The 24,493-nt window shown below is 40.4% G+C and overlaps 1 long non-coding RNA gene across 1 annotated transcript in view; it reads left to right on the top strand.

Annotated features, from left to right (window-relative positions):
- Positions 1 to 24,493, top strand: part of LOC114908083 — a 68,675-nt gene that overhangs the window by 42,570 nt on the left and 1,612 nt on the right. Inside the window, exon 3 of the long non-coding RNA XR_003796848.1 lies at positions 24,316 to 24,381. This is a non-coding gene — a long non-coding RNA (uncharacterized LOC114908083). The remainder of the gene's footprint in view (positions 1 to 24,315; positions 24,382 to 24,493) is intronic.

Here is a 24,493-nt window from a genome sequence, read left to right as displayed (position 1 = left end):
GTGGTCCTGGAAAGATACTTACTTTTCTTACCTTAGAGATATATATATATTTATATTCTCTAATTGGGGAAAATAATTCCCACTTATCTCAGAGGGACTGACGGAATTGTACCGTACCGTGATGTACTGTATAAAATGTGTTTTCATTACTATATTATTTTGGGTTCCAACATGAGAACTAGACATCAAAAGATGTCAGGTAATTAAAGTTTGCTACCCAATGTGGAAAAATGATTTTATTTCAGTACATTTTATAGTTTGCATATTTTTTTTTCACATAGCCAGCCAATTGTTTAGTACCTACTTACCAATGATTACTTCATTTGGAATGGAAAAATGAAAAATTTCCTTCAGATTTGTAGATATCTGTTTTTCAGGGGGAGAAAACAGGACTGGCTCCTGATAACAGAAAACTATCCTGGGGTTAGGAGGGCTCTTGTTGGCCTGGCACCACTAATCCCCAGCCGGTCTCCTGAGCAGGGCATTTTGAGATCTGATAAACCGACGTGTGGCAGTACCAAGCAGAGAAATGAGAACAATCTTATGCACAAACCTTTAACCTAAGTAAATGCAACACTGTGTTCCAGTATATTTCAAAGGTGTTTCTTCTCTCTACCAACCAGTGGGAAAGAAGGGGCTCATTTTTCGTGGGGCCAGGTTCTTATCTCTTTCCTCCGAAGTCTTATGACATTAAACATTTTAGTTTCTTGTTATACTTATCACATGTTGCCTTGAATTCTAGTTATCCAAGCAACTGTCTTTTCATCCACATTAAGATGACTTTATCTCATGGAATCACACAGTTGCGTCTCTACTCCTTACCAACTGTAGGATCTTGAGCCTTACTTAAATTCTTCAAGCTTCAGTTTCTTCATCTGTCAAACAGGGATAATATTTCCAAGCTCAAAATGCTGCTGTATTAATTGGAATAACATACGTAAAATATGGTACATGGTAGTTATTTAATAAGTATTAGGTTTTTTCTTAAAAACAAACTGTGTCATATTTATATCTTCCATAGTGCCTCAATCGTAGTAGTTATTTAATAAATATTTGCTGAATTAAAGAATGACAGTGACTTGTAGAGATCCCCATCAGTGCAATGAAAATCCTCCTTGCTGTGGGGATTTGTCTGACTGCACCAGGGCTTCTACCCTTACTGACCCTATGGACACTGTAGATTTGACCATCAAGTTTTCAGTGAAGACTTCAGCACACCTGGCACCAGTGAAGCAAGACATGGAGGAAAATTGCTGGATCTCCTGGGACTGGAAAACTCAGCAACAGCAGTGAGAACTCTCTGAAAATGCCGAGAAACTATCGGGAGTGAGGAAAACAAAGCGCACTCACTGAATGACACTGATTACAGCATTGTCTGAAAGAAAGACTTGAGAGAGGCTAAGTTCAAGTTTTCTAACATGAGCCCAACTCTGGACTCACCATTCATCACTAAATATGCTCCAAACCCTCCTAAAAGCACAGTCCTCTAACACCTTTCAAGAGAGTGAATAAGGATCTGGAGACTTCATAGATTTGCTAAGTCTTGGGACAGTCTCACGACTGGTCTCATAGGACAGGAAATCCTTCTTTAGGGTTTAAGAGGCCTCATTCTTTTTTTTTTTTTTTTTTACATCTTTATTGGAGTGTAATTGCTTTACAATGGTGTGTTAGTTTCTGCTTTATAACAAAGTGAATCAGTTATACATATACATAGGTTCCCATATCTCTTCCCTCTTGTGTCTCCCTCCCTCTCACCCTCCCTATCCCACCCCTCTAGGTGGTCACAAAGCACCGAGCTGATCTCTCTGTGCTATGCGGCTGCTTCCTACTAGCTATCTACCTTACGTTTGGTAGTGTATATATGTCCATGCCTCTCTCTCGCTTTGTCACAGCTTACCATTCCCCCTCCCCATATCCCATTCTCTAGTAGGTCTGTGTCTTTATTCCTGTCTTACCCCTAGGTTCTTCATGACATTTTTTTCCCTTAAATTCCATATATATGTGTTAGCAAACGATACTTGTCTTTCTCTTTTTGACTTACTACACTCTGTATGACAGATTATAGGTCTATCCACCTCATTAAAAATAGCTCAATTTCGTTTCTTTTTATGGCTGAGTAATATTCCATTGTATATATGTGCCACATCTTCTTTATCCATTCATCCGATGATGGACACTTAGGTTGTTTCCATCTCTGGGCTATTGTAAATAGAGCTGCAATGAACATTTTGGTACATGACTCTTTTTGAATTATGGTTTTCTCAGGGTATATGCCCAGTAGTGGGATTGTTGGGTCATATGGTCGTTCTATTTGTAGTTTTTTAAGGAACCTCCATACTGTTCTCCACAGTGGCTGTATCAATTTACATTCCCACCAACAGTGCAAGAGGGTTCCCTTTTCTCCACACCCTCTCCAGCATTTATTGTTTCTAGATTTTTTGATGATGGCCATTCTGACTGGTGTGAGATGATATCTCATTGTAGTTTTGATTTGCATTTCTCTAATGATTAATGATGTTGAGCATTCTTTCATGTGTTTGTTGGCAGTCTGTATATCTTCTTTGGAGTAAGTCTATTTAGGTCGTCTGCCCATTTTTGGATTGGGTTGTTTGGTTTTTTTTTTGTTATTGAGCTGCATGAGCTGCTTATACATTTTGGAGATTAATTCTTTGTCAGTTGCTTCATTTGCAAATATTTTCTCCCATTCTGAGGGTTGTCTTTTGGTCTTGTTTATGGTTTCCTTTGCTGTGCAAAAGCTTTGAAGTTTCATTAGGTCCCATTTGTTTATTTTTGTTTTTATTGGCATTTCTCTAGGAGGTGGGTCAAAAAGGATCTTGCTGTGATTTATGTCATAGAGTGTTCTGCCTATGTTTTCCTCTAAGAGTTTGATAGTGTCTGGCCTTACATTTAGGTCTTTAATCCATTTTGAGTTTATTTCTGTGTATGCTGTTAGGGAGTGTTCTAATTTCATACTTTGACATGTACCTGTCCAATTTTCCCAGCACCACTTATTAAAGAGGCTGTCTTTTCTGCACTCTATATTCTTGCCTCCTTTATCAAAGATAAGGTGACCATATGTGCGTGGGTTTATCTCTGGGCTTTCTATCCTGTTCCATTGATCTATCTTTCTGTTTTTGTGCCAGTACCATACTGTCCTGATTACTGTAGATTTGTAGTATAGTCTGAAGTCAGGGAGCCTGATTCCTCCAGCTCCGTTTTTCTTTCTCAAGATTGCTTTGGCTATTTGGGGTCTTTTGTGTTTCCATACAAATTGTGAAAGTTTTTGTTCTAGTTCTGTGAAAACTGCCAGTGGTAATTTCATAGGGATTGCATTGAATCTGTAGATTGCTTTGGGTTGTAGAGTCATTTTCACAATGTTGATTCTTCCAATCCAAGAACATGGTATATCTCTCCATCTATTTGTATCATCTTTAATTTCTTTCATCAGTGTCTTATAATTTTCTGCATACAGGTCTTTTGTCTCCTTAGGTAGGTTTATTCCTAGGTAGTTTATTCTTTTTGTTGCAGTGGTAAATGGGACTGTTTTCTTGATTTCACTTTCAGATTTTTCATCATTAGTGTATAGGAATGCCAGCGATTTCTGTGCAATAATTTTGTGTCCTGCTACTTTACCAAATTCATTGATTAGCTCTAGTAGTTTTCTGGTAGCATCTTTAGGATTCTGTATGTAGAGTATCATGTCATCTGCAAACAGTGACAACTTTGCCTCTTCTTTTCCAATTAGGATTCCTTTTATTTCCTTTTCTTCTCTGATTGCTAGGCTAAAACTTCCAAAACTATGTTGAATAAGAGTGGTGAGAGTGGGCAACCTTGTCTTGTTCCTGATCTTAGTGGAAATGCTTTCAGTTTTTCACCATTGAGGACGATGTTGGCTGTGGGTTTGTCATATACGGCCTTTATTATGTTGAGGAAAGTTCCCTCTATGCCTACTTTCTGCAGGGTTTTTATCATAAATGGGTGTTGAATTTTGTCAAAAGCTTTCTCTGCAACTATTGAGATGATCATATGGTTTTTCTCCTTCAATTTGTTAATAGGGTGTATCACATTGATTGATTTGCGTATATTGAAGAATCCTTGCATTCCTGGAATAAATCCCACTTGATCATGGTGTATGATCCGTTTAATGTGCTGTTAGATTCTGTTTGCTAGTATTTTGTTGAGGATTTTTGCATCTATGTTCATCAGTGATATTGGTCTGTAGTTTTCTTTCTTTGTGACATCCTTGTCTGCTTTTGGTATCAGGGTGATGGTGGCCTCATAGAATGAGTTTGGGAGTGTTCCTCCTTCTGCTATATTTTGGAAGAGTTTGAGAAGGATAGGTGTTAGCTCTTCTCTAAATGTTTGATAGAATTCACCTGTGAAGCCATCTGGTCCTGGGCTTTTGTTTGTTGGAAGATTTTTAATCACAGTTTCAATTTCAGTGCTTGTGATTGGTCTGTTCATATTTTCTATTTCTTCCTGATTCAGTCTTGGCAGGTTGTGCATTTCTAAGAATTTGTCCATTTCTTCCAGGTTGTCCATTTTATTGGCATAGAGTTGCTTGTAGTAATCTCTCATGATCTTTTGTATTTCTGCAGTGTCAGTTGTTACTTCTCCTTTTTCATTTCTAATTCTATTGATTTGAGTCTGCTCCCTTTTTTTCTTGATGAGTCTAGCTAATGGTTTATCAATTTTGTTTATCTTCTCAAAGAACCAAGTTTTAGTTTTATTGATCTTTGCTATCGTTTCCTTCATTTCTTTTTCATTTATTTCTGATCTGATTTTTATGGTTTCTTTCCTTCTGCTAACTTCGGGGTTTTTTTTGTTCTTCTTTCTCTAATTGCTTTAGGTGCAAGGTTAGGTTGTTTATTCGAGATGTTTCCTATTTCTTAAGGTAGGATTGTACTGCTATAATCTTCCCTCTTAGAACTGCTTTTGCTGCAGCCCATAGATTTTGGGTCGTCGTGTCTCCATGGTCATTTGTTTCTAGGTATTTTTTAATTTCCTCTTTGATTTCTTCAGTGATCACTTCGTTATTAAGTAGTGTATTGTTTAGCCTCCATGTGTTTGTATTTTTTACAGATCTTTTCCTGTAATTGATATCTAGTCTCATAGCGTTTTGGTCGGAAAAGATACTTGATACGATTTCAATTTTCTTAAATTTACCAAGGCTTGATTTGTGACCCAAGATAATCTATCCTGGAGAATGTTCCATGAACACTTGAGAAGAAAGTGTATTCTGTTGTTTTTGGATGGAATGTCCTATAAATATCAATTAAGTCCATCTTGTTTAATGTATCATTTAAAGCTTGTGCCTCCTTATTTATTTCCATTTTGGATGATCTTTCCATTGGTGAAAGCGGGGAGTTAAAATCCCCTACTATGAATGTGTCACTGTCGATTTCCCCTTTTATGGCTGTTAGTATTTGCCTTATGTATTGAGGTGCTCCTATTTTGGGTGCATAAATATTTACAATTGTTTTGTCTTCTTCTTGGATCGATCCCTTGATCATTATGTAGTGTCCTTCTTTGTCTCTTGTAATAGTGTTTATTTTAAAGTCTATTTTGTCTGATATGAGAATTGCTACTCCAGCTTTCTTTTGGTTTCCATATGCATGGAATATCTTTTTCCATCCCCTTACTTTCAATCTGTATGTGTCCCTAGGTCTGAAGTGGGTCTCTTGCAGACAGCATATATATGGGTCTTGTTTTTGTATCCATTCAGCCAGTCTGTGTCTTTTGGTGGGAGCATTTAATCCATTTACATTTAAGGTAATTATTGATATGTATGTTCCTATTCCCGTTTTCTTAATTGTTTTGGGTTTGCTATTGTAGGTCTTTTCCTTCTCTTGTGTTTCTTGCCTAGAGAAGTTCCTTTAGCGTTTGTCGTAAAGCTGGTTTGGTGGTGCTGAATTCTGTTACCTTTTGCTTGTCTGTAAAGGTTTTAATTTCCCCCTCAAATCTGAATGAGATCCTTGCTGGGTAGAGTAATCTTGGTTGCAGGTTTTTCTCCTTCATCACTTTAAATATGTCCTGCCAGTCCCTTCTGGCTTGCAGAGTTTCTGCTGAAACATCAGCTGTTAACCTTATGGGGATTCCCTTGTGTGTTATTTGTTGTTTTTCCCTTGCTGCTTTTAATATGTTTTCTTTGTATTTAATTTTTGACAGTTTCATTAATATGTGTCTTGGCGTATTTCTCCTTGGATTTATCCTGTATGTGACTCTGTGCTTCCTGGACTTGACTATTTCCTTTCCCTTATTAGGGAAGTTTTCAACTATAATCTCTTCAAATATTTTCTCAGTCCCTTTCTTTTTCTCTTCTTCTTCTGGAACCCCTATAATTCGAATGTTGGTGCGTGTGATGTTGTCCCAGAGGTCTCTGAGACTGTCCTCAGTTCTTTCCATTCTTTTTTCTTTATTCTGCTCTGCAGTAGTTATTTCCACTATTTTATCTTCCAGGTCACTTATCCGTTCTTGTGCCTCAGTTATTCTGCTATTGATCCCATCTAGATTATTTTTAATTTCATTTATTGTGTTGTTCATCGTTGTTTGTTTCATCTTCAGTTCTTCTAGGTCCTTGTTAAATGTTTCTTGCATTTTGTCTATTCTATTTCCAAAATTTTGGATCATCTTTACTATCATGATTCTGAAATCTTTTTCAGGTAGACTCCCTATTTCCTCTTCATTTTTAGGTCTGGTGGGTTTTTATCTTGCTCCTTCATCTGCTGTGTGTTTTTCTGTCTTCTCATTTTGCTTATCTTACTGTGTTTGGGGTCTCCTTTTTTGCAGGCTGCACGTTCGTAGTTCCCGTTATTTTTGGTGTCTGTCCCCATTGGCTAAGGTTGGTTCAGTGGGTTGTATAGGCTTCCTGGTGGAGGGCACTAGTGCCTGTGTTCCAGCCGATGAGGCTGGATCTTGTCTTTCTGGCGGGCAGGTCCACGTCTGGTGGTGTGTTTTGGGGTGTCTGTGGACTTATTATGATTTTAGGCAGCCTCTCTACTAATGGGTGGGGTTGTGTTCCTGTCTTGCTAGTTGTTTGGCATAGTGTGTCCAGCACTGTAGCTTGATGGTCGTTGAGTGAAGCTGGGTGCTGGTGTTGAGATGGAGATCTCTGGGAGATTTTCGCCGTTTGATATTATGTGGAGCTGGGAGGTCTCTTGTGGACCAGTGTCCTGAAGTTGTCTCTCCCACCTCAGAGGCACAGCACTGACTCCTGGCTGCAGCACCAAGAGCCTTTCATCCACCCGGCTCAGAATAAAAGGGAGAAAACGTAGAAAGAAAGAATTAGTAGAAGTAGAAAAAAAGAGAGAAAGAAAGAAAGGAGGGAGGGAGGGAGGAAGGAAGGAAGGCGGGAAGGAAGGAAAAAAAGAAAGGAGATAAAGTAAAATAAAATTAAGATAAAATATAAAGTTATTAAAATAAAAATAATTATTAAGAGAAAAAAAAAACAACAACGGACGGATAGAACCCTAGGACAAATGGTGGAAGCAAAGCCATACAGACAAAATCTCACAGAGAAGCATACACATACACACTCACAAAAAGAGGAAAAGGGGAAAAAATCATAAATCTTGCTCTCAAAGTCCACTTCCTTAATTTGGGATGGTTCCTTGTCTATTCAGGTATTCCACAGATGCAGGGTACATCAAGTTGATTGTGGAGCTTTAATCCGCTGCTCCTGAGGCTGCTGGGAGAGATTTCCCTTTCTCTTCTTTGTTCTCACAGCTCCCAGGGGCGCAGCTTTGGATTTGGCCCCGCCTCTGCGTGTAGGTCGCTGGAGGGCGTCTGTTCTTCGCTCAGACAGGACGGGGTTAAAGGAGCCGCTGATTCGGGGCCTCTGGCTCACTCCGGCCGGGGGGAGGGAGGGGCACGGAGTGCGGGGCGGGCCTGCGGCGGCAGAGGCCGGCGTGACGTTGCACCAGCGTGAGGCGCGCCGTGCCTTCTCCCGGGGGAGTTATCCCTGGCTCCCGGACCCTGGCAGTGGCGGGCTGTACAGGCTCCCGGGAAGGGAGGTGTGGACAGTGACCTGTGCTTGCACACAGGCTTCTTGGTGGCGGCAGCAGCAGCCTTAGCATCTCATGTCCGTCTCTGGGGTCCGCGCTTTTAGTCGCGGCTCGCGCCTGTCTCTGGAGCTCCTTTAAGCGGAGCTCTTAATCCCCTCTCCTCGCCCAGCAGGAAACAAAGAGGGAAGAAAAAGTCTCTTGCCTCTTCGGCAGGTCCAGACTTTTCCCAGGACTCCCTCCCGGCTAGCCGTGGCGCACAAGCCCCTTCAGGCTGTGTTCACGCCGCCAACCCCAGTCCTCTCCCTGCGCTCCGACCAAAGCCCGAGCCTCAGCTCCCAGCCCCGCCCGCCCCGGCGGGTGAGCAGACAAGCCTCTCGGTCAGGTGAGTGCCGGTCGGCCCTGATCCTCTGTGCGGGAATCTCTCTGCTTTGCCCTCCGCACCCCTGTGGCTGTGCTCTCCTCCGTGGCTCCGAAGCTTCCCCCTCCGCCACCCGCAGTCTCCGCCCGCGAAGGGGCTTCCTAGTGTGTGGAGACCTTTCCTCCTTCACGGCTCCCTCCCACTGGTGCAGGTCCCGTCCCTATTCTTTTGTCTCTGTTTATTCTTTTTTGTTTTGCCCTACCCAGGTACGTGGGGGAGTTTCTTGCCTTTTGGGAGGTCTGAGGTCTTCTGCCAGTGTTCAGTAGGTGTTCTGTAGGAGTTGTTCCACGTGTAAATGTATTTCTGGTGTATCTGTGGGGAGGAAGGTGATCTCCGCGTCTTACTCTTCCGCCATCTTCCCGGAAGCCCCAAGGCCTCATTGTTAAAACTTATAGAAGCCAATGGAAGAAAAGCTGCCAAGGTCGTTTGCAAAGTCATGAACATATTTCCCCAGTTTTTCATGTGATGCATAAAGAGACAAGAATGGAGTCAGTGGTAGATCTCACTTTGTGAGTAGGAAGTATGGAATGGAAAATAACATGGTGAGGTTGTATGAAGAGCATGTGTACTCAGCTATCCCCCATGACTCCTCTGACTTCATAAAGTCTTCTCTGACTTTTGACTTCTGTTTTCCCTTCTCCGAACAAAAGCATCATAAAAATCTTACGAATCCCTTCCATAGAGAGCCACGGTTGTCGTTAATAAAAATTACAGTAGAAGGACCACGGAAAGGTGTGAATGAATGAAGCTTGCTGTGATCTAAGACCGTAGACGTGAGTCTGATTTCTGAATAGATCATTAAAGTAGAATAATGAAGAAAGGAGAACTCTCAAATGATGGCGTGAATGCCTCTTGGCTTTCTTTTTTTTTTTTTTTTCAGGTAAGGAAGGAAAAATCTGTGTGTTATCATTAGAGCATTTGATGTCAAGCAGAATGTCCCAGTATTGTGATTCAATAATCACTCTTACCATCTTTAAATAGAAGTAAAGCTTATTCTAAATTGCTGGTTAGGAATCTTCTCAGAATGATCGACGGTGTATGATTAAAACTGTTGTACAGGCAATTGCTTCCGCACACATCTAGGGGAGAACAGAGCGTCCTAAAGGCAATTCAGTGCTCCACCTTTGGGCCAGGATCCAAGTACTAACTGTCTTTACTTGGTCACTTTTTAAAACTAGCTTAACTAGTTAATGAATACCCCTATCTACCTTTTCATCAGAGCCTGTCTCAACTATAGAATCTGTTCAACCAAAATATCTAATGTCTAATAACATCATTCTTTTGCCTACTCCAAGTTCTGCATAAGACCCCCTCCAATTTATCTCCCCTACTATGGCCTCATCTCCCAAGGACAGGTCCTGCTGAGAGCCTACGACTCTACGACACTTCCTACCTATGTCCATCCTCCCATTCTCAGCCAGCTCATCTTTTCTTAGGGGAAGCCTATCCATATTCTTGCTGCAATGCATGGTCTTCCTGCTATATTTGGGCCTATTTCTCTTTGGGATCAGAAAAATATACTTTTTAAAAAGCTAAGTGAAAGTATTTCCTCTATCCCAGAAGCCTGTGCCTATTACAAACCACAGTCATTAAAGATCCTGGGGTGCCAGGGGAAACTTGGGTCCACATATGACATGGGCCCATTGACAAGGTTTTTACAATGCAGCAGACACAGCAGAAATGATGGGAAATCATGACAGCAACATGTGAGTCTGTGAAGCTGTTTGGTATCCTGAAGCTTATATCTGCGAGCTGTTGATCTTTTTTGTTTCCTTAGAATGAGTATGCAAAATATATCCTTTGTGACAGCTAAAATAGCACAAAGACTGATACATATTTTAGCAAAATACTAACATTTTAAATAGATTTAATATTATACTTATTCTTAATATGAATTAACTCACATAGTAGCCATTATTAACTAGCCACACATTAATTTCTTATAATAATCATAAGATACCATATATAATATAATATTTGCCCTGCACTATACCAAGTACATCACACATATTAACTCATTTAATATTCATAATAATTCCATATGGCTATTATTATTACTATATCTCTTTTTCAGATGAAAAAACTGAAGTGTATAAAGTTTAAATAAAATGCCCTAGCTCTTGTTCCTTGGAAATCCATGAGCTGGGTACCAAACTGAAGCATTGCAATTGCAGGACCTGTACGCTGAATCTCTGGGCTAATGATACCAGGCAAGCGTTCTGAAAGGATGATTTATGTGCTGAAGAAATTTGTACTGCGCATAATAAAGATAGGAAGAAGGAGGTCTATGTCTTTGTGACTTGGCTTCCTATAATCTTTTTTCCCAGTTTTACTGAGATATAACTGACGTGTAACACTGTATTAGTTTATGCAACATAATGATTTAATATATATATAGTGCAATAATTACCACATAAGTTTAGTTAACATCCATCACCTCGCATAGTTAAAATTTTTTTTTCTTGTGATGAGAACTTTTAAAATCTACTCTTTTAACAACTTTCAGATATACTAAACAGCATAGTCACCATGCTGTACATTACATACCCAGAACTTATTTACCTTATAACTGGAAGTTTGTACCTTTTGACCACCTTCGCCCATTCCGTATTCCCCTGGCAACCACCAATCTTCTTTCTGTTTCTATGACTCGGTTTTTTTAGATTCCGCATATAAGTGAGATAATACAGTATCTGTCTTTCTCTGTACGACTTATTTCACTTAGCATAATGCCCTCAAGGTCCATCCATGTTGTTGAAAATGACAGGATTTCCTTATTTTTTATGGATGAATAATATTCAATTGTGTGTATACGTGTGTGTATATTTTCTTTATCCGTTCATCTGCTAATGGACACTTAGGTTGTTTCCATGTCTTGAGTGTTGTAACTAATGTTGCAAAGGACATGGGGATACAGATCTCTTTGTGATAGTGATTTCATTTCCTTTGAGTATATTCCCAGAAGAGGGACTGCTGAATCATATGGTATTTCTATTTTTAGTGTTTTGAGGAACCTCTATACTGTTTTCCACAGTGGCTGTATGAGTTTACATTCCCACCAACAGTGCACAAGGGTTCCTTTTTCTCCACATCCTTGCCAACCCTTGTTATCGTTTGTCTTTTTTATGATAACCATTCTAACAGGTCTGAGGTGGTATCTCACTGTGTGTTGATTTTCATTTCCCTGATGATCAGTAATGTTGAGCACATTTTCATGTATCTGTTGGCCATTTGTATGAGTTCTTTATTTTGGATATTATCCTCTTTTCAGATATATGATTTGCAAATATTTTCTTCCGCTTGGTAGTTTGCCTTTTCATTTTGTTGACTGTTTCCTTTGTTGTGCAGAAGCTTTTTAGTTAGGAGTAGTCCTACCTTTCTTTTGCTGCCTTTGCTTTTGGTGTCAAATCCAAAAAATCATTGTCAAGACTGATGTCAAGGAGCTCACCCCTTATGCTTTCTTCTAGGAGTCTTATGGTTTTCAATTTTTTTTATTGGAGTATAGTTGCTTTACAATATTGTGTTAGTTTATACTATACAGCAAAGTGAATCAGCTATACGTATACATATATCCCCGTTTTTGGATTTCCTTCCCATTTAGGTCACCACAGAGCGCTGAGTAGAGTTCCCTGAGCTATACAGTAGGTTCTCATTAGTTATGTATTTTATACATAGTATCAGTAGTGTATATATGTCAAACCCAGTCTCCCAATTCATCCCCGCCCCTTCCCCATTGGTATCCATACATTTGTTCTCTACATCTGTGTCTCTATTTCTGCTTTGTAAATAAGATTGTCTATACCAATTTTTTTAGATTCCACATATATGTGTTAATATATGATATTTGTTTTTCTCTTTCTGACTTACTTCACTCTGTATGACAGTCTCTAGGTCCATCCATGTCTCTACAAATGACCCAATTTCGTTCCTTTTTATGGCTGAGTAATATTCCATGGTATATATGTGCCACATCTTCTTTATCGATTCATCTGTCGATGTACATTTAGGTTGTTTCCATGTCTTGGCTATTGTGAATAGTGCTGCTATGAACATAGGGGTGTGTGTACCTTTTTGAATTATACTTTTGTCTGGGTATATGCCCAGGAGTGGGATTGCTGGATCATATGGTAATTCTATTTTTAGTTTTCTAAGGAAACTCCACACTGTGTTCCATAATGGTTGCACCAACTTACATTCCCACCAACAGGGTAGGAGGGTTCCCTTTTCTCCTTACCTTCTCCAGCATTTGTTATTTGTAGACTTCTTAATGATGGCCGTTCTGAATGGTGTGAGGTGGTACCTCATTGTAGTTTTGATTTGCATTTCTCTAATTATTAGTGATGTTGAGCATCTTTTCATGTGCCTACTGGCCATCTGTATGTCTTCTTTGGAGAAATGTCTATTAAGGTCTTCTGCCCATTTTTTGATTGGGTTGTTTGTTTTCTTGTTGTTGAGTTGTATGAGATGTTTGTAATATTTTGGAGATTAAGCCCTTGTCTGTTGCATCATTTGCAAATATTTTCTCCTATTCTGTAGGTTGTCTTTTCATTTTTTGTTTGTTTTTGTTGTTGTTTTTTATGGTTTCCTTTGCTGTGTAAGAGCTTGTAAGTTTGACAGGAATTTCAAAACTTCAGGGTTGAGATACAAAAAACCAGTATTATTAAAGGGGGAGTGATTCATTACAAATCGCTACCCTTCATCAAATTAGGATATTCAAGCAAGGTGTCATTTGAATAAGACCATAATGTCACTTGCATGAGCTGTCACATTACTCCTCTTTTCCCCATTGGGCCACAGTATTTTGAGAAACAGACCATCAAATGTGTAGGTAAAGGAGGGCAGGGAGTATACCTCTGGACAGAAATACCTTTAAGTGACTGAAGCAACAGTAGCTAGTGGCAAAGGAAAAGAACTTGAGCACTCAGAACACTGTTGGAGGCCTTGCACACTTTATGAAAACTTGATTACTTGCCACCTGCTAGGATGAAGGGAAGACAGAAAACTGTTTTTTTTTATCTTGATTCTGTCTCTACAAAGACGCTCTCTGCAGGTTTGTTTACTCCTTTAGTTTTGTCCTCAAACTGCAGACCGCGATGATTTTTTTCCTAAATATGTAATTTTGAATGAACACTGCCTGTCCCCATTCCAAATTGGCTCCCATTTTTCCTGTATCCTCCAAACACCCCCACCAATCTCTATCCTGCCGTGTAGGAAAACATACCAAAAATGGGTTTGCACTATATTTAGAAAGTATGATTTAAAAAAAATTATCAGTAATTGTATCTGGTTGTATTGTTCTGAGATCATATCCTCCTTCTGTGCTACATTTAGATGTTAGAGAGGAGAATGTGCCATCCATGGAGGGGGAGCTGAGGTGCTGATGTGTGCACAGCTAGAGCCCCCATGCACAAATCAGATCCTGAACCTGAAAAGTAGGAATATCTTGGTTGGAAACAAAACTGGATGGGAAACGTTGATCAAAATGTAAAATAGCCAATATGTCCAAGTGGTCAAAATGAGTATTTCCAGTCTATTTTAAGTGCATTTTTATGGCTCACAATTGTTATCTAATCATTGTGTTTTCCCAAATGGTTAGAATTTCAGGTCAAAAGAAGAAATAGCTACACCTCAGTAGAGTACACCATTGAAAAGATCATTTAAACAAACATCTCCCTTTCAAAGCTTCCAGAATGATAGATCACCCATTATCTATTATCTATCTAATTTTTATATCTCCATCTATATGCTAATGCACACATACTGTATATTAACATGTGTGTACACACACATACATAATGACAGCATGGGAATATGTCTTTGAACTGCATTTCTGTCATGCCCTTTTACTTAGTCACTTTCCCCCCAGTCCTGGACTAAGGGAAATTGTTTTTGGAGAAAGAAAAAAAAAAACTCTTCATCCTTCCTTTGAATTCTAGCAAGAATTTGATGTATTATGAAGCAGGAAAGCCATTTAATTTTTTTCTCTGAATTTGATATTCTGACTGTCATGAAACCATTGTTTAGTAAAGGCAAAAATTGCAGCTACCTAGATTTTGCATGTTTGTTCACTGTTTTTATATGGAAATCGAGGTAAAAGTTTGGATGGAATTTGAGCACTGACTATTTGACATGCTATGTATTGACATTTTCCTGCTCATTAGTTTGTGCATGTGAGCAGACAGCTTATCATTCTCCACAATACATAGGCATACTGGTGTTTTGTTGTGTGTTTTATGTTTATGGAAGCCTTTCTGAAACTCTCTTAGCAGTTTGATAGCATAAATCCATATTTTAAATTTTTTGGATGATTTTTACTACTTAATAACTGCCTGATCACCGATCACTTTTATTTTCTTCTTCTTCTTCTTTTTTTTTTTGCGGTACGCGGGCCTCTCACTGTTGTGGCCTCTCCCGTTGCAGAGCACAGGCTCCGGATGCGCAGGCTCACTGGCCATGGCTCATGGGCCTAGCTGCTCCACGGCATGTGGGATCTTCCCAGACCGGGGCACGAACCCGTGGCCCCTGCATCGGCAGGCGAACTCTCAACCACTGCGCCACCAGGGAAGCCCTTCTTCTTCTTTTTTTAAAGGACACTATTATATGTATTTTATTTATTTATTTGGCTGCATTAGGTCTTTGTTGTGGCATGTGGGAATCTTTCTTTGTGTCAAGTGGGCTTCTCTCTAGTTGTGGCATGCAGGCTCCAGAGTGCACGGGCTCAGTAGTTGCGGCCCGCGGGCTTAGTTGTCCTGTGGTATGTGGGATCTTAGTTCCCCGACCAGGGGTCGAACCCACGTCCCCATTGGAAGGCGGATTCTTAAACACTGGACCACAAGGGAAGTCCTTCACTTTTATTTTCTTCTGACATTCAAACAGACTTTTCACAAAAAGAATCCAAGTCTTAAAGAAACGAGAAATTATTATACAAAGAGGAAAAGAACATGTTGAGCATTTTTACAAAGATAATAAATATGTCTCTGTTAAGAGTTTCATTACAATAAAATAGATGTTTTCCCCCTTCACCTACTGAGACACTAACAGTTTGGGTCTCCTGAATTATATTATGTGTGATAACTTCCTATTGCATTAGTGAATTTCCATTTGGCTATAAAAAATTTCCTGATAAAGCACCATTATTTCTATGGCTCTGAGGCAAAGCATAATCTGATAATGTAGCTACTTTTATTATAACTGTAGCTAATGTGATAATATATACCATATTATTACAGAAATGCTTGGTGATGTTTTCACTTTTGGAAAAGGGCAGACAGGCTCAGAGAAAGAACAACAGGAGAGACAAGGGATATTCAAACAGAACAGCAAAGTGTGCCCTTAAAAAGCAAGTTGGCTCCACAACTGTATAATGCAATTTGTTCTCCCAGGAAGAATGAAGAAAAGGGGTGGGGGGCGGCGGGGCATTCCCTTCCTCACAAATCAGGGTGACACACCCTGTGTCTGAAATCAGAAATCACCTGTCTCTTATGTTTAGGGTGATACCTGTCAACAGGGATAGACAATGAAGATGAGCTCATTAGGACAGACTGGTTATCTCATTTAGACTGAGTTTACCTCTAAACCATTCAATTCCAATCCATATGTTGAGCCCCTACTAAGTCTAAGTACTATGCTAGATGGTGTAGATACAGTGGTGAAAACACCATGATCCCTATTGTTAAGCAGAACATATTATTTAATAATCATAACACAATGTAGTGGGAGGTATGTAAATAATTAATTATCATTCCATGTAACAAGTGATTTTTAAGAGATATTGACAAGGCCTCTTGGAGGCTGAGTAGGAGTTCCAGATGGATGAGACAGTCAGGAGTGTGTGGAACAGAAGGGAAGAGGTGGTGGTTGCTAGAAATGGTTGAAAAGGCATTGGGGGTGACAGGTTAAGGTCAGATGTGAAGGACATGACATGCTCTGAAGAGTATTCTGGACTTCATTCCATGATGGGGGTGGAGGAGGTTATCCCCAAAGGAGCAGCAATAATAGTTCAGATTTATGTTTTGGAAAGAACATAGTGCAGGATGGATAGGAGTGATAAACAACTTAAAAGAGGGGAAGGCCATGAAGCTACACTAAGGTTGCTCACCAGATTTGAGGAATGCACAGATTTGCTATATGTATTTAAGCCAAAATCAATTGAATGATTGAGGGAAAAAGTGGGAGTCAAGCGAATTGACTTGTGTGACTAGGTAACTGCTTGGCCCCATTAACTGATAAAGAAAAATCTTGCTAATGAGTTTGTTTTGGGATGTATTAATTTTGAGATCACTTCCAGAATATCCAGGTGGAGTTGCCCAGCAGGCTCAAGAAAGATATCAAACTTCTGAGTTACCAGTATATTAGCGGCAGTTAGAGTTTGGGAAACAGGTGGAATAGCAGAAGGAAGAAATGGAAGGAAAAATGAGAAAGCTGAGGATGAAAGTCTGGGAACACACATTCAGAGGGCATAAGGAAAAGAACTAGTGAGGGAACCCAAGAAGAAGTATTTAGAGGGGAGGAGGAGAGAAAATAGGAAAAGGTAAAGTAGTGGTTTGACAAAGCAAGTTTCTAGATGGAAGGATCCAACTGTGTTAGAGACCCCTGGGCAGCTAAGAAAAATAATGATGGAAAGTCCTGAAGATGCACAGTTGGGAGGATTAAGAGACTGTGGAGGCAAACTACTTATTTTGAAGCTTGGTAGGCAAAAGAATGGTAAGAGGTAGAGTAAGGGATAAGGAACTTTTGTAACTGGTGAGAGCCGAGCAAGGCTGTGTGCCGAGGAAGAGAAAAACGTGCAGAGAAGGTAAAATATAAGGATTAGCCTTGGACTTGGAGAAGGATAGGTACTGATGTGAATGTAGAATGGAAAGGAGGCATGTGATGCGGTTCACATGTCACGTATCACATGCAAACTTCATCACACATCTGTGAGACTGTGTTTACCCATCTCAACCCACTTGTATGTGAAAGTTTGCCTCTTTGTGGCCCCAGACTGACTCACCCCAGATTAATCGTCTTATGAATGAGTATCATAGTTCATAACAATCTCTAAGTGAGGGGTTTGTCAAGGTCATCACAAACCCATCAACAATGTTATAACAACAATAACAAAACCTTCAAACCAAAGCCCCTTAACACATACTGCATTTTTTATGAGTTAACACTATTGTACTATCTTAGCGTACAAGAAATGAAAACAGGGTGATAAAACTTGAATTAACAGATAACCTCATTACTTGAAGTTTTATTTTACCCAACCTTTAGCAAAAAAGAGGCAAATGATAAACATGTTCCTATGAAGTTCACAGAAAGAAACTTTGCAAAATTTCCTTCCCTAATTCACTCTCTGTACCTAAAGTCCTAGGAAGATATTGTAAAATGTTATTGAACATGATACCCTGAGGCACAGAAAAATACTGGATCATTAAAGAGAGATCAAATTATGGTCATTTTCCTACACAGTAAGGAAAGAAGGGCTAAGCATTTAAAGATTTTCAGTGGAGTTAGAATACAATGTATTTGTTTGGTTGACCTCAGGTTAAGCAGAAAATAAAATTTATCAGAACCTCTCATTTTCACCATTCTCTGAGCACTCCAGTTAATTTAAATTTTGTACAGAGAAACAGTACAGAGTTGATTTTTATTCTATGGTAGAGAAGTTATACTTGGTTACAGGTATGAACTTTCTAGGTATAAAGCACAGAAAGGTTTTCATCCCTGATGATAAATCTTTTCATAAGTTTTATCCAATTTGCTTAGAATTATTGAAGCTATTCCAAAGGAGACACTCTGTCATTCTATACTAGTGGTACATAAGATAATTCTCACTCAATGGGGTTTTTTTTTTTTTGGAAAACCAGTGTTTGTCTCTGAAGAAATGAGCTTATCTAAGCTCATTGACCATGTTTCTGGTTCTGGTTTCAGCTTTGCTGTTGACAATTGACAAATCCTTCACTTGTTTGGATCTCAGAGTTCTTACCTGTAATGCAAAGAGTTTGTCTAAGATAAACTTCAAGGGTCCTTTCAGATTTAAAATGCTTTGTGTCCATATTCTTTGTATTTGGCCTAAATTTTCCAATTTGGGGCTATCTCTCTTGGATCATTTCCTTCAGCGATCAAAACATCTCCCATCTTAAAATAATTTTGTTCTATGTCCAGCAGTCATCCCATTTCTCATAGAAAACTTCTTGAGAGGGTTGTCTGTATTGGTTGTCTCTCCTTCCTCACTTTCTATTCTGACTTAAACCCTCTCCAGTTGGGCTTCTGCACACACCTATCACTGAAACCACCCTTGTCATAGTTGACAGTGATCTCCATCTTGCCAAATCTTTTGGTTAATTCGCTATCTTTATTTTGCTCATATGACCTAGTTAACTGTTCCTTCCCACTTTAAAAAATTGTTTCTCTAATCTTCCATGTACCACACTTTCCTGATATTTTCTCCTACTCACTGCACAGTAACCCCTGCTGGCTTTTCTTCTTCTCAGTCTCTAAACCAACTTGTCTAATAGAAATATAACATGAGCCACATATGTGATTTTAAATTTCCTAGTATTTAATTTCCACATTAAAAAAAAGTAAAAAGGAAGAGGTGAAATCAATTTTAGTAATACATTTTAATTAACTCAAAATCTCCAAAATATTATTTCAGCAAGTAATCACTATAAATAATTAATGAGCTACTTTACATTCTTTATATATATCCTTAATCTTCACAATCTGGTGAGTATCTTACACTTATAGTACATCTCAGTTTGGAGTAGCATATTTTGAAAGCTGAAAAGCCACATATGGCTACTAGTGGCCAACACATTGGATGGTGCAACTCTAAATGCAGGAGTGGCCTGGGGCTCAGTCCTGAAGCCCTTTTTATTCTCCATGTACAGTCTTTCTGGGTGACCTAGGTGAGCATAGATTATCAGTCTTTCAATAAGTATTTCTTGGGTGCTTAACATGTGCCAGGCTACTGTGTTCTAGGTAGTAGAGGACACAATAGTGAACAAAATAGTCATAAATCCCCTCCCCAACAGAGCCTATTTTCTACTAAAAGAGAGTAGACACTAAACAATATAACTGAGTTAAGTATATCGCACAAGAGAAGGTGATAAGTGCTATGGCAGGGACAGAGGAGTGGCAGAAAAATGGAAAGTGAAGTTAGGCAAAGAAGGGGTCAGATGATTTAGGGCTATTTTTTTTTTTTTTGTATGCTATTGAAAAATCTTTGGCTTTTATCATATTGAGATGAGGAAACATTAGAAGGCTTCAAGCAAAGAAATACATGATATAACTCAAGCTGTGAAGATGATTTTGGCTGCTGTCTTGAGAATATACAATAAAAGGTCAGGGGAGAAACGTTGTGACCAGATAGGAGGCTGTTGCAATAATCTAAGCTGGAGAGGACAGTGGCTTTGATCTGTTTGTTACCAGGGGAAGTAGTGAGAAGGTATCAAGTTCAGGCCAGATATATAAACATGGGAATCATCAACGCATGTCTGCTTTGTCCAATAGGATAGCTACTGGCCACATATTGCTATTTAAATTTAAATTAATTAAAAAAAATAATCAGCTCCTCAGTTATACCAGCCTAGCTGTATTTCAAGTGCTAATATCCACGTGTGGTGAGTGATACTGCAGTAGACAGTACAGATATAGGACATTTCCATTCTCCCTGAAAGTTCTATTGGGCAACATTGATACAGATGAAATTTAGAGTTTTGTCCTCCTATCTCTCAAATCAACTTCCTGCTAGATGTTTCCACTGAATAATTATATTATTGTTATACTAATATATGTCAAATTAACATCATATACACAACATGGTCAGTATTTTTGATTCCAGTCTTCATTCCTTTGTCTACTTTGACTTCATTTTTGCCATCCCGGTAAATGGGATCACCATCTATACTACTGAGCCAACTATGAGGTCATTCCTCATTCCTATCTTTCTCTCCCCACCCATCCCGTCACTTCTAATCCATTAGCAGGTTGATTTGCTTCTACCTCTAAGACATAGCCTATGACCACCGCTTAGCATCTCCACGTCAATCACATCCTCTTTCACGGGACAACTGAGATGGCTTCCAAATTAGTGTTTTTTTCCACTCTTACAATGTGGTAGAATCACCTGGGAGTTTAGAACAAAAAAAAAAAAAAAAAAAAAGCCAGGAAAAGCAATGCCTAGGTGCTATTCCATGCCCACAAATAGAGCTTGGCTTTATAAAAGTTTCCCAGGGGCAAGGAGGGCTGAGGACCACTTTTACCCTATCCTCTTCCACCACTTCCCATTGTCTACTCACCACATAGGAGCCAGAGTGACCTTTCTAAATAGTAAATCAGATCATGTTATTCCCTCGCCTGAAACTTTCTCATCATCTCTCATTGCTCTGAAAAGAATTTGGAGCTCCTGACCGTACAAGATCTGGCCCTGAATGTTTCTCCAGTCTGCTTTTGCCTGGCGGACACCTATGGTTGTCACTTCCTCTTGGAGGTGCCCTGTCCTTCTCATCTTAACCAGCCCTTCTCTCCTCCCCCAGCACCTTTCTCAGTCACTCCCCTTCCCAATTCCCTGGTTTATTTTCTTTATGGAATCTGTTGTTCTCTGAAATTGTTACCAAATGCAAGTTCACGTGCGCGACGCGTTGTGAGGCCAAACAATACAGAAACGTTGGAGTTTGGAGCCGGGAAATGTTTATTGCAGGGCCATGCGAGGAGAAAGGGGGCTCATGCCCCCTGCAAATGCCTAACTCCCAAAAGGGTTTCAGCAAAGCATTTTTAAAGGCCGGGTGAGGGAGGAGGGTCACAGGGTATGTGATCAGTTCATGCACAATTCTCTGATCGGTTGATTACGAGGTAACAGGGTGTAGGTCCAGGACTACGTGCTCATGATCATCAAATAGTTAATTTCTTACATTTGGTGGTGGTTTTTAGCATCTGAAAAACTCAGTAAATATGCATGAGATACTATTATCTGGGTACTTCAGAGAGGAACTACAGCAGAGGATATGGGGAAGGGGTCTGTCCTGGGAGGCCTCATAGGTTCCTGCTCGTTTACACAATGATCATATTTAATACTTTTCTGATCTGTTGTTTATCTCCCTGACTAGAACCTATAGTCCATAAGAGCAAGGAACATTTATCTATTTATCTCTAGCACTAGAGCAGAACCTGGCAACAAATAAATATTTTTGAATGACCCCATTCAATTGCTTCATTTAATACAGATTTTAAAAGATTTAGAATCTTCAGGGAAGAGACAGTGATTACAATGATGATAATAACGTACTCAGCAACAGCTATGATTTATAGAGTGCTTACTATGTGTTAGGCACTGTGTTTATTTCAATACACCCATTTTATGGATAAGAACACTGGGATTTAGAAAGGCAAAGTAACTTGATTGGGGCCATCAAGATAGTAAGTATGAGAAGCCAGATCTGGAACTGGGATCTGTCTGAGGCCAAGGTCCTAAATCTTAAAAAACAAACAAACAAACCCCCAAACCAAACTTGTAGCCATTTAGTAAATATTTATGAAATAAATAGAATACATGGCAGTTGATGCATTTTAGAAGCTTGTCAAACACTGATACTTAGTTTATGATTAGGAAAAACAATATACTTCATCTTCTCTTCCCATATAGACCTTGGGTCACTGTTGCATCCTCTTGCCCCTGTAAAGAACTCAAGTGCTGGCCTGCATTCCTCTTTTGCCCAGTTATTTTGTGCAACATGCTGTTCTAGCCTAAAGAATTCCATCTCCTAGCAGCTACCAGGGTTACTTGCAGCCTCAACGATCTTCCTTTGAGAGAGGGAAAAATCCCTTAACTTTGTAACCAGTCCAGCGATGCATGAGAAGCCTTTGTCAGACCGTAGGGGGGGAAAAAAGGAAAATAAAAATACCGTTCTCCTCTGGAATGTCTCCTAGGACTAGTGAAAAATGCTAATTCTGACAACAGTGAAGTCATTTAAAAATCAAAGCACCTTTGAATTATATTCGAAATGAGATTAAAATGAGAAGTGGTGCAAGAAAATAATTATATGCTTCGAATCTAGGAGCATCTTATCCCCCCCAGCTCTGTCCTGGTGTATGAAGCCCTCGATGTTTTCCCCCCAGGAATGATTTTCCCGTAACTCATCCTAGATACGCTTTAGTTCCGTTTGCAGGAAAAGGTAGAGGGCTGCAAGGCTTTTCTTGATTGCCCCAGAATAGGCTGATGGGAAGTTCGAGCCTTCCCTCCTTTCTATAAAAAACCCCCAACGGTGCAGCGTTTTTATTTTTAATTACTCCAAGCTTGGTGTGCATAGGGGGGCTTACTGGCCTCGACTAAACGGGCTGGATCTGGAGACTCCAGGAGATCAAGTTCAAAGTGGGTCAGAGCGCTTACAGAATGTGCATTTCTCCTTCCCATAACAGGCCTACGCTCTCCACACCCCGCCTCGCGCCTCCGAGCCCCTCACCCTGCTGCGGAGACGCCTCTCTCCCCCGGGCATCCAGGAAGCGGTGGGCCCGGGGGATGCGCCCTGGGAAAAGGGCAAGGATCCCAGGCCGCGTGATCTATCCCCAAGGCACGCCTGGCTCCCACATCCCCGGGCCGCCCCCGCCCCGAGCGAGCCCGGCCCCGCGCCCTAAGGCTCCGGGGGCCCGTCCGCATTCTTCTGCAGCCAGATGACGGCCCTCGGGGCGCCCCTTCTTCCCGGCGCGCGGCTACCAGGGCGCGGGGGGCGGGAGCTGCGCCCCAGCCCGCGGCCCAGATGGCCCGGCAGCCCCGAGCGGGGACATTTTCTCAGGCTTTCAAAGAGAGCACTTTCTTTCCTGCCTAATATTTAGCTCCTTCAAATGCAAATGGAGAGGTTTCGCTCCAAGGTTAGCATAACAATTATGGGAAAGCTTTAAATCTGATGCGTTTGTTTACACGATGAAAGGCCGGCAGGATCCGAAAGCTCGGAGGCCCCGGCTTTTCAGCGACTATTTTCTAACTGGTGCCCTGCGAGTCAATTTTAGATCACAAAGAAAACCAATTTATAGGACGGTGGAGGCTAATTTTGGAGGGAGTTCGACGTTATTATCATGTTTTTTTAAATGACCGCTGCTGAAATAGTGATTATTTTTGTCCCCCTTTTTCATCGTGAAGTTTGGTGGGAGGTAATTGGTGTTGGTGACGGGCAGGAAGGTCTTCATTCCTGGGGACTATGGGAACTGAGCATGGGGCTAACGCAGGTAGAGGATTTTCCAGGGACCTGGTGGGATTTTAGCCTAACATGCGTCAAAGTGTCTTTCAGTGTGCTTGTCAAAGAAGCTGAACTTTTTTCGATTTGGCTTAAATGGTTTGGTGTTTCAAAAAGGGTTGTCTGGTTTTAGCTACAACCTCAGACTAAGAGTTAGGGAATGCCATTCCCTCACTGTAAAACCATTGATTTCCAGATCTTGACACTGAGAACTGGGCCTGGCCCATTGGAAGTGTCTCAGCTCTGCTGGGAGGGGGGAAGGATGACCCTCAGGGCCTGCTGAATCAGCAAGAAGGAAATCTCAGGCTTTTTTTTTTTTGTCTTTACTCTTAGACCTTCCAGGAGACTTTTTCCAGCCCTCCCTCCTGGCACACAAAGGAGAGCTCTTATTTGCGGTGCTGTGAGATCTCCGCCTATTAGGGTCTTCTCTGTGTGAGGCCCAGGAGAGAATGAAGACCCCTGGGAGCTTGTTAAATCTATTGGCTTCATTGATAATATATTAGAAAATGTTTTGTAAACACTACAATCTACAATCCCTGTAACACTGAAAGTTTATGAGTATGGAGTGTTTAAGAGTATTATTCCATTTGGGGAGTATTTATTGACCAACATAAATATGCCATTTTCAGTGTGAAGATTAAGTGACAAAACCATTTTTTTTCTTGAATTATTTCTACAGGTGAACTGAAATACCTGTCCTGACGGTGGGACCAGGGCAAGCATGGATGGTGCTATTATTGGACAGGTACAAAGCAGTAGTGTTCAACCTGAGTGTGTAGCAGAATCACCTAAGGGTCTTGATCAACCGGATGGCTGGTCCTCACCCCCCCCCCCCCCCCCCCCCCCCCCCCCCCCCC

This window comes from Monodon monoceros, unplaced genomic scaffold (genome assembly GCF_005190385.1).
Source record: "Monodon monoceros isolate NGI ecotype Baffin Bay Population unplaced genomic scaffold, NGI_Narwhal_1 Super_Scaffold_3, whole genome shotgun sequence".
Classification (NCBI taxonomy): Eukaryota; Metazoa; Chordata; class Mammalia; order Artiodactyla; family Monodontidae; genus Monodon; species Monodon monoceros.
Note: the sequence above shows the minus strand (reverse complement) of the source record. Positions and strands in the feature narration are given on the sequence as shown.